This window comes from Mustela lutreola, chromosome 16 (assembly GCF_030435805.1).
Source record: "Mustela lutreola isolate mMusLut2 chromosome 16, mMusLut2.pri, whole genome shotgun sequence".
Classification (NCBI taxonomy): Eukaryota; Metazoa; Chordata; class Mammalia; order Carnivora; family Mustelidae; genus Mustela; species Mustela lutreola.
In genome coordinates, this window is record NC_081305.1 from 52,660,035 (window position 1) to 52,668,464 (window position 8,430).

The 8,430-nt window shown below is 44.5% G+C and overlaps 1 pseudogene; it reads right to left on the reverse strand.

Annotated features, from left to right (window-relative positions):
* Window positions 1-5,810, reverse strand: part of LOC131817402 (zinc finger protein 850-like) — a 75,456-nt pseudogene extending 69,646 nt beyond the window's left edge.
* Between the last annotated feature and the right edge of the window lie 2,620 nt (window positions 5,811-8,430).

Genomic DNA, 8,430 nt, shown 5'->3' on the forward strand with positions numbered 1-8,430 from the left:
CATAGTATAACATTCACTCACCACTCCCCAGGGAGAGAAATTAACAGTAAGAATCAGAGCATGTATGAATGATACACAAACACAATCAAATACACGTAATTTTATTGGCAAAAGCATAAAATTTATCCTTTTTTGACTTACATAGTAAGTGAGACTTTCTTATAGGTTCCAAGCTCGGAGTTCTAAATGTGCTAGTCCCCCAATAACATTATTTATGTGAGAAGGCTAGGAAACAGAGACCTTGAATTATTTCACCATTGAGGAATGAACAGAAAGGGGAAATAGAACTGCACATTGTCTCATTTTAGGGAGGTGGTTTGTTATCTGATGCAGTTACTAAATGTCAATTTTGTAAGAATAAGATTAAAGCCTCCCTAACATTAGAAAGCATAAACCAGAAAACATTAGAAATCTTGTCTCTCTACTGCTCTGGGAATTTCTGCACCAAAACCCAGTGTGAGTACAACTACCCTAACCTACTTGTCTCATGATGAAAACCAGAACTAACAAAGGCCAAAACATACAAGTCCTCAGAAATAGGATGACTTCCCCAGGGCCCTCAAAGAAATGGAGAAGCTCTCAGACTGAGGGGGCCTTCCCCCTCCAAGGAGAGTCTCCTGGTCCTCCCTGTGGATGTGGCAGACCATCACTGGAACTGAAGGAGAATCCCTAGAGGATGCAAGACCTTGATAATGTGGGAGAGTAGATGTCCCTCTGGGAGCATGAGAGAAATAAAACCGGGCATGAGAGAAATAAAATCAACTGATTTTCATTCAAGGACAGCTAGTGGAACCACAGCTTAAGATCTATGTTCCTCCTTCAGACTTGGACCTCCCCTCTGTCATCTGCCTCATTCATTCCCACCTACCTGGATGGAAACCTCCAGTCTCCTTTCTCTTCATATCCCAGAGCTGCTTCTCTTGCTCCAAAAAAGTGATCAGGTCTGGCTTTGACACAGTGAGACCTGTTTACGAGGAAAAAGGAAAATGAGTATTGCCAGAGATTCTAACTTTCCATCCGGATTGTGTTCAGCACAGAAGAGAGGATACTGTACAATTCTAGAAAATGGTTTCCAAAAGCTGTTGCCCAACAGTCCCTTTAGAACACAGAGGAGGCATTTCCAATATTCACATCCTGACCTCCACTTTCAAGCAATAGACATAGTAAGAAAGGGAAATTTCAGTTTAACGTGTGAGCAGCACCATTCTCTGCCACTAAGTGTTTAGAATTGAAACTCTTGTACAGAAGTGGGGTATTACCTTGAGAAGCTAAAGATGAAAAGGACACATGATGATGACTTTTCTCTACATGTACAAACCCCTCCTTCCTCCCCTCTCTGTCTGGATCTGAATTCCAGTTATTCAAACAGGAATTGTCCAAAAGACAATCTTCACAGGAAGGAGAAAGAAAACCACAATCTTCCCTGTGGTTCAGGGAATCTGGAAGGAGTCTCCCTCACCCAAGAAGCAGAGGTGTCCGTAGTTCTCCAACATCACATCCCTGTAGAGTTGCCGCTGAGTGTGGGTCAGGCATCCCCACTCCTCCTGAGAGAGTTCTATGACCACATCCCTGAAGGTCAGCTGTCCCTGCAATAAATACCACAGTCACTAAGTGGCCACTGACACACTTCACGAAGGTTCCTAACATGGAAGTGGGAGTTAATGTCACCAGCTAAACCCAAGACCTGACTTTCTCCACTCCAGGAGATGAGTGTGGAATAAAAGAAAAACCCATGAGACAGAGGGCAGGACTGATTGACCACCTCTACTCCCAGAAGTCAACCCTACCAACTACAGAGAGGTGAGAGCGCTCCTTGTCCAGTGCACACTGTTGGGAAGCAGGAGAAGAACCAATGTTCCAGAAGGAATTATGAGTTATTTCTGATGTGAAATATTGGGGTGCAGGAGTGAATGATGAAGAAACAATTCCTGAGATGTCTTTGGTGTCAAAGCTGTGGTCTTCCTGATGATGCACAGGCACAGGCCCCATGGGTCAGAGGCATTGCACTGGGGTGTGAGCAGGAACTCAGTCTGCACTAAAATGGTGAGTGGCTCAGGAGTGCAGTCATCATGAAGGAAGCTGAAAGCAAGGTTCCCAGGACCTTGAGGGCCCAGCTGGTGTGATGATGAGATCACTGTTGAGTGAAACCTTGGACAGAAGATCCTGCAGATCTGTATCAGTGGGGACATGCATGGAGGAATATGGCCAACATGCATTTGGGAGAAGAGGTAAAGAAAAGTAATCTCAGTACCAAGGCGCACCCAAGGCCACACCATCACTAGTTTTGTGTGTGTGTGTGTGTGTGGTCTGAAAACAGGAATTCAGAATACCAATCTCGTGAAAACAAATGATATATATACAGTTCAATCACCTACAGTCTCTGTAGGGGCTGCTTTGAGGCAAGCGGGCTTGAGCAAAGGCATGGAAAATGGCCCCCAGAAACCCCCCTGCTAAACCCAGACAGGTCCATCAGGGCCTCACCTCAAAGGAGCCACAGGCCTGAACTAACCAATGAACTACTGACAACGAGGGACACTGCCCTGAAGAGGAAAACTTCCCTGAGCCCCCTAACTCCTCACCTTCCCTCACTAAAAATAGCCCCCACCACATCCACTGCTACTTATACAGAGACTCTCTCTCCTCTGCCACCTGCCTCCCGCAGGATATTCTGTGAACTGCAAAGAGCGCTTCTGCCTCAGGTGAACTCTTCAAGGCCACGTGACTTCCTCCACCCAATCATGGACCCGCGCCCCCCCCCCGCCTGACTGGCAGAGACACCACGTTTAGACAATGGAGCCTCCATTTCTCCTCCGAGGCAGCATAATCTTAATTAGATTCATTTACTCTTTAGTGCAAGGGCCAGGGAGAGGAAGAGGCTCTCAAGCCAATTCCCAGCTAAGCCTGCAACCAAAGGGCGAGCTCATCCCGGGACCCTGAGATCAAGGTCAAAGGGGAAATCAACAATCTTGAGGTTTAACTGACTGAGCCCCCAGGTTCCCCTCTTGTGTATTTTACATAAAATACCTACTTCACATTCTAAAGAGCAAGTCTCAAAAACTCCCCCTTCCCATACTTTCTCTCAGGGAACATCTAGAGTTATTCTGGACACAACTCCATCGAGTTTATTTCTCAATTTCCTGACCCCTGGGCTACATAGCGCTGAGAAAAGCAAGCACAAGGGACCTAAAGGAGAAAGGTTTTCTCTCACTGACTGCCCTGGACCAGACCTCAGCAGCAGCAGCAATCTCAGACTGAAGCCCCCCACCCACACCCCCACGCACGTCTATCACTCAGAAACTACTTTCAGTGCTTCCAGGACTTTAACTCCCAGTGACAGCTGCTGCTGTCCTATTGTAAGGCAGGTTGGAGACTTGGGAGAAGACTCTGGGATACAGAGAAGGGCTCTGAAGACCTGGCCTTGAAAATCACTTCTGATAAGATCTTCAAATCAGGTGAAAACAGAAGGGAGAAACATCAGAACTACAGGAGCCAACATTTGCAATTTCTAAAAGCGAGGAATTTCCGGAGGAAAACATGACATGGCCTCTCCTGGATACCAGGCTTACCTGAGAACTGGCCATTTCTCCTTTCCCTTCGTCCTCTGGATTTTTTTCCCACAAGGTATCTGCGGAGAGATCACAGCAGCATCAGGAGAAAATGTCCTTAAGGCCACTAACAGAGCCTGTGCATCTGGAAACTGTTCTAGAACCGGGCTGGATGCTGGCCGCGGAACTGTGCAGCACTGGGAGACCTTGAGGATTGGAGATTATTTAACACCAGCGGGCTCAGAGGATTGTGACCGTTCTCCCAGGGTCTGAGCCCAGGACAAAGAGGGAAGTTTAAGCACTTTTACTTCCGCATCTGTGCCATTCTTGTGGTCACGGCCGGCAGGATAGGGGGGAAAACCCGGAATGGGCTCAGGGCTGGAACTGGGATTCTCTGCTGGATGAGTCAGCTGCCTGAGAAAACGGATTTCTCTAATCAAAACTGCTTCCCTGAAGGCAGGACACTGAAATGCAGAAATAGCCCAAATTCCTAGTCCTTTGTGTCAGGAGCTATTCAAATGAGCTCCTACGGAGAGACTAATCTTTGGCTTTTCCTTATCAGCTTTCAGGGGACCTCGCCTCCTCGGGATTGCCCAGGGCGCTGCATGGGCCTGACCCTCCCAGACTCCCAAAGCAGAGACCTGGTTAACTCCCAGTGGACCAAAGCCGCTCTCCACTGTCAGAAAAAAAATTAAAAATATAAGGAAATAACCCCATACCCCTGCCTCACTGAGGATCTCCTGCCGCCCTTAAGTAACTACTACACTGTTGTTTCCACCAAATGGATGGACAGACTCTGAGGGGGAGGGGCAGCAGCTAAGATCCTTTTGAAACTGCACAAGTGATTGTTATGCCCGAGTTTTCACATCTGAGACACCACCAAAGACACCGATGCAATCGCACCAGGGTTTATTTGACATGCTTAAGCTTGGGCCCAAGTATACCAGACACAGCCAAGTAGGGACTTGGACCCTGAACCAGTTTACAGTCAGAGTTTTTAAAGGCAGAGTAGGGGTGGACTAGGCGGTTGGTGGACAAAGGGGGTATTCAGAAGGGCTATCAGGGTAAAGAAGACAGATGGGATATTGGAGGCCTGGTTATTATCAAGCAAAGGTGGTTTTTCCCTCTGAGGCACTAACATGAAGACAACTGGGAGTTTCCTGGTAGATGTCACATTCCTCCTATCAAGAGTCCCTGTTAATGAGATTTAGGTTTAGAAGAAACTTAACTTTCTTTGTTGTAAATCTCTAGGATATTTGTAAACCGAGGAAGACTCTGGTCTTGCAGGATTGTGATTTCTGCAAGTTAACTATTTGTTCACACATATCATCAAGAGGAAGAGAGTGAGTGGAGAGGGAGTGCAAGGTGCCAGCTTTTGCTTTGTCAAGATGGCTGTACTAACCTCAGGGCTAGACCCGAGTGGGTATGGTCTTGTTTTTCTCGGCCTCCATAGTGATGCTCAACAGCAGCTGGGAAGGAGAGCACACAAAGCAGGGAAACCAAGGCTGTGGTTGTGACCACATTTAGCTCCATAGCTTTCCAATGATCAGTCTGGTGACACCTCCTCCCTCTTTCTGCCACACAGAGGGAGGCACCCTTACAAATGATGTTTTCCCTTATCAATGCAAAGTCTCACAAAGGGAAACATTCTGGTTTCAGAGCTTTTCCTTTACCCTTCTTTTAAAATACCAGTGTAATATAATCCTTAGATCAGAGATGTATTTTAGGGGGACAAAATGCTCCTCTTCATTAGGTAAATGTTTCTTTTCATATGTAACTCCAAAACAGTATTCCAAACTGAATGTACTTTTACCATACCATCAGCAATATAGGAGAATTTGGATTCCTCAACATTCTCCATGAAATCTCATCTTTTAGCCTTTTTTTGTTATTTTACCCATTCTAAAAAATACCGAAAAGTTTCTCACTGAACATATGAAGTGGTCTTCCTACAGTTGTCCTGGTGACTGAAATGGAAACCACTTCAAAGCATCAAGCTGAACAGAAATGAAAATGGCTGCATTAATGCTTCAGGGAGACTCGATCTCAAACTAAATGACACTTTGCCTCTCCCCTCCAAACCTCCCCTCTGCAAACCTCCCCTCACCCCTTCTCAGCCCTTCTTTGTTTCAGGAACCTGGTTCCGCCCTGACAACATGGTGAACAGGGCGGGAAGCATAGACAAAATTCCTGCTGAAACTGGTGACATTCTCTATTACCCTACAAACCCCAGCCCCGTCCTCTGGGTGCGCTGCAGGTTTGACGGCCCGACCTGCTGAGGCTTCCTCTGCCAGCTAAGTGAAGAAGCTGCTGTTCCTCTTGATCCCCAGCTCCGTGTTCACGTTAGATCTGGGGTCTGAAGCACAGAAATCAGGTCATTCAGCAGAAGAGAATTTAGGAGAGAAAAAGTTGTTTTTCTTGCTCCATTCTGAGTTCTTTGGCCTGTTAATTAAAATGATATAAGACAGTTTAAGGAAACTAAAAAAAAAAAATCTTAATTATGGGAAATTGAAAAACATGAGGCTCAGAGACAGGTGACTGGAGCTTCTGTGCCACTGTGACAGGTTGAGGAAGAAGGATGTAGAATTTCAAACAGGGGACATATATTCGCAGGAAAGAGGAAATGCATGTCAACAATGGTTTGCCAATCCGTTGGGGCAACTTTCCATGATCTTCAAAGTTAATGTCTGGTATCATCTCTCTGTAGAAAAGACATTAGGGCTCAAAAACCATGGCCAAGAAAGAATTCTTAATCCATCTCTGTTGTAAGAATGTGGTTTTACTAAAGTCAGAAGACAGGACCTGTGGGCAGAAAGAGCTGCCCTGGGGTCATGAGAAGTGGCTCATTATATACTTTCAAGTGGCAAGGTGGTTTTGGATAGTTTAAGCCTCCCAGGTATTTTGGAAACAAGGTTTCCAACACCTTGAGGGAACTAGCTATTCTTAGGAAAGCTTCTTTCTTACTGCTTAGTAAAATCTCAGTCATGAGACCCAACAGATTTATATCTGTGGGCCATAAGCTTGGAATATGATGGCAAATAGGTATTTTGTGGGGCAGATATAACAAAAGCTTCCAAAGGAATTTTTATATGTTAAAGGAGACTTACAGGATCCTGGGATTGGGCTAAAATTATCTATTGCCCTTGGTAAAATATTAAGCTGGGAGTTGAGTCCCTGGAGGAAGGTCACTCTGCCTGTTTCAAGGACTTGTCAGGAGGTGCAATAAATTTTCTTCTGCCTTTGTTACCGACAATATTCCCCACCCCCCAGAACAGTTTCTACCCTTAAATAATCACAAACTTGGCCTACATAAGTTCAGCAAGAATAAGGACTCATCATAAAGTTCTTCTAGAATCTGCTTTGCTGTAACTTCTTAGAAGGAATTTCTAGGGTGAACTACTAGTAGCCTTTCCAGACCAGAAGTCAAGTATTTGCCATCAGACATGCCTGTAGGCCCTGTAGATGTGGGCAGATCCCTATTCACAAGCTCCCCAATACACCCTGAGGTTCCTATACCTGCCAGGAAGTGACAACATCTATCCTGGTGAGGCTGCTGGAAAATCTGAAAGCAAGGAATCAGGCCAACATTTCCAAGGGGCTTTAGGGCTCCAGGGTTTGTAAGTCGACCTCGGTTCTTTAGAACCATTCAGTCCTACCTGAGTCCATACATGTCTCACAAATAAGACACTCCAATCGAAGCCTTGGTAAAATAACCAGTGTTTCCAGTGGTTTCCCCTTAGGAGAACATTCTATTGAACTTAAGCAAATGACTGTGACCGCATTGGTAGAAAGAATACTTACTGAGACTTTTTGAGTATCAGAGGGTTCCAGTGGAGAGAAAAGTTAAATGCTTCCTTTTGTTCACAAGTCAATACTTTACTGCATTCTTTTTAAGTCACAGATATCGTAAGAGAAAGCTTCCTTAATCTGGAAGAGCAAACTTTAGAGAACCAGTGATGTGTCAAGAGGCACAAAACTATCATTATCTTCTTAGTTCATGTAGTCCCATGTTACTAATTCGTGTTTAATTTGAATGCAGTTTTTTTAGTTAGTTCTGGAAATTCTTACCCATTTCAGTTGTGACCTTACAGATATTGAATACCTGTATTTTTCCTAAAAGTCCTTTTTATGAACCTCCTTGCAGATGAAATTTATTTTTCAAGATAACACAATTAGAAAGCACAAGAACTCATAAATGGACACTGTTAATGATTTGGTAAGAGTTCATTATGATAATTAACAAGGAAATCATCCCTTCTGTGACACAGAACACTTCAATAATCAGAGTATCAAGTGATAATGACCTTATAAACAGAGATAACACACCGAACAAACAAGCCTAGTTAGTCAACAAGACTTCGTTTAGGATTTAAATCTTGGAGGAGTTTGTAAAACCTTAGAACGTTTTCAAGCCCTGGACTAAATAGGATTAGGAATTCTTAAAGCCCTGATAAAGGCAAAACAGAGAAAATTGTTTTTCCAGGCAGGGAAAGAGAAAAACAAATGTTCACATTTTCTAGTCAAGAGCAGAACAACAGGGTGGCTGGGGGCCTGGGTGGCTCAGTGGGTTAAAGCCTCTGCCTTTGGCTCAGGTCATGATCCCTGGGGTCCTGGGACTAAGCCCTGAGTTGAGCAGGCTGCTCAGCAGGGAGCATGCTTCCCCCTCTCCCAATGTCTGCCTCTCTACCTACTGGTGATCTCTGTCAAAGAAATAAATAAAATCTTTAAAAAAAAAAAAAAAGCAGACCAACAATTAAAGAAATTTTTGACTTTTAAAACAGAAGGAAAACACACTTTTAATCTTTACTAATGCATTATAAAATCCATGCATTTCAGTGTTAGTCTGTTCTGACCACACCTAAAATTCCTTTCCAAAGATTTCCCT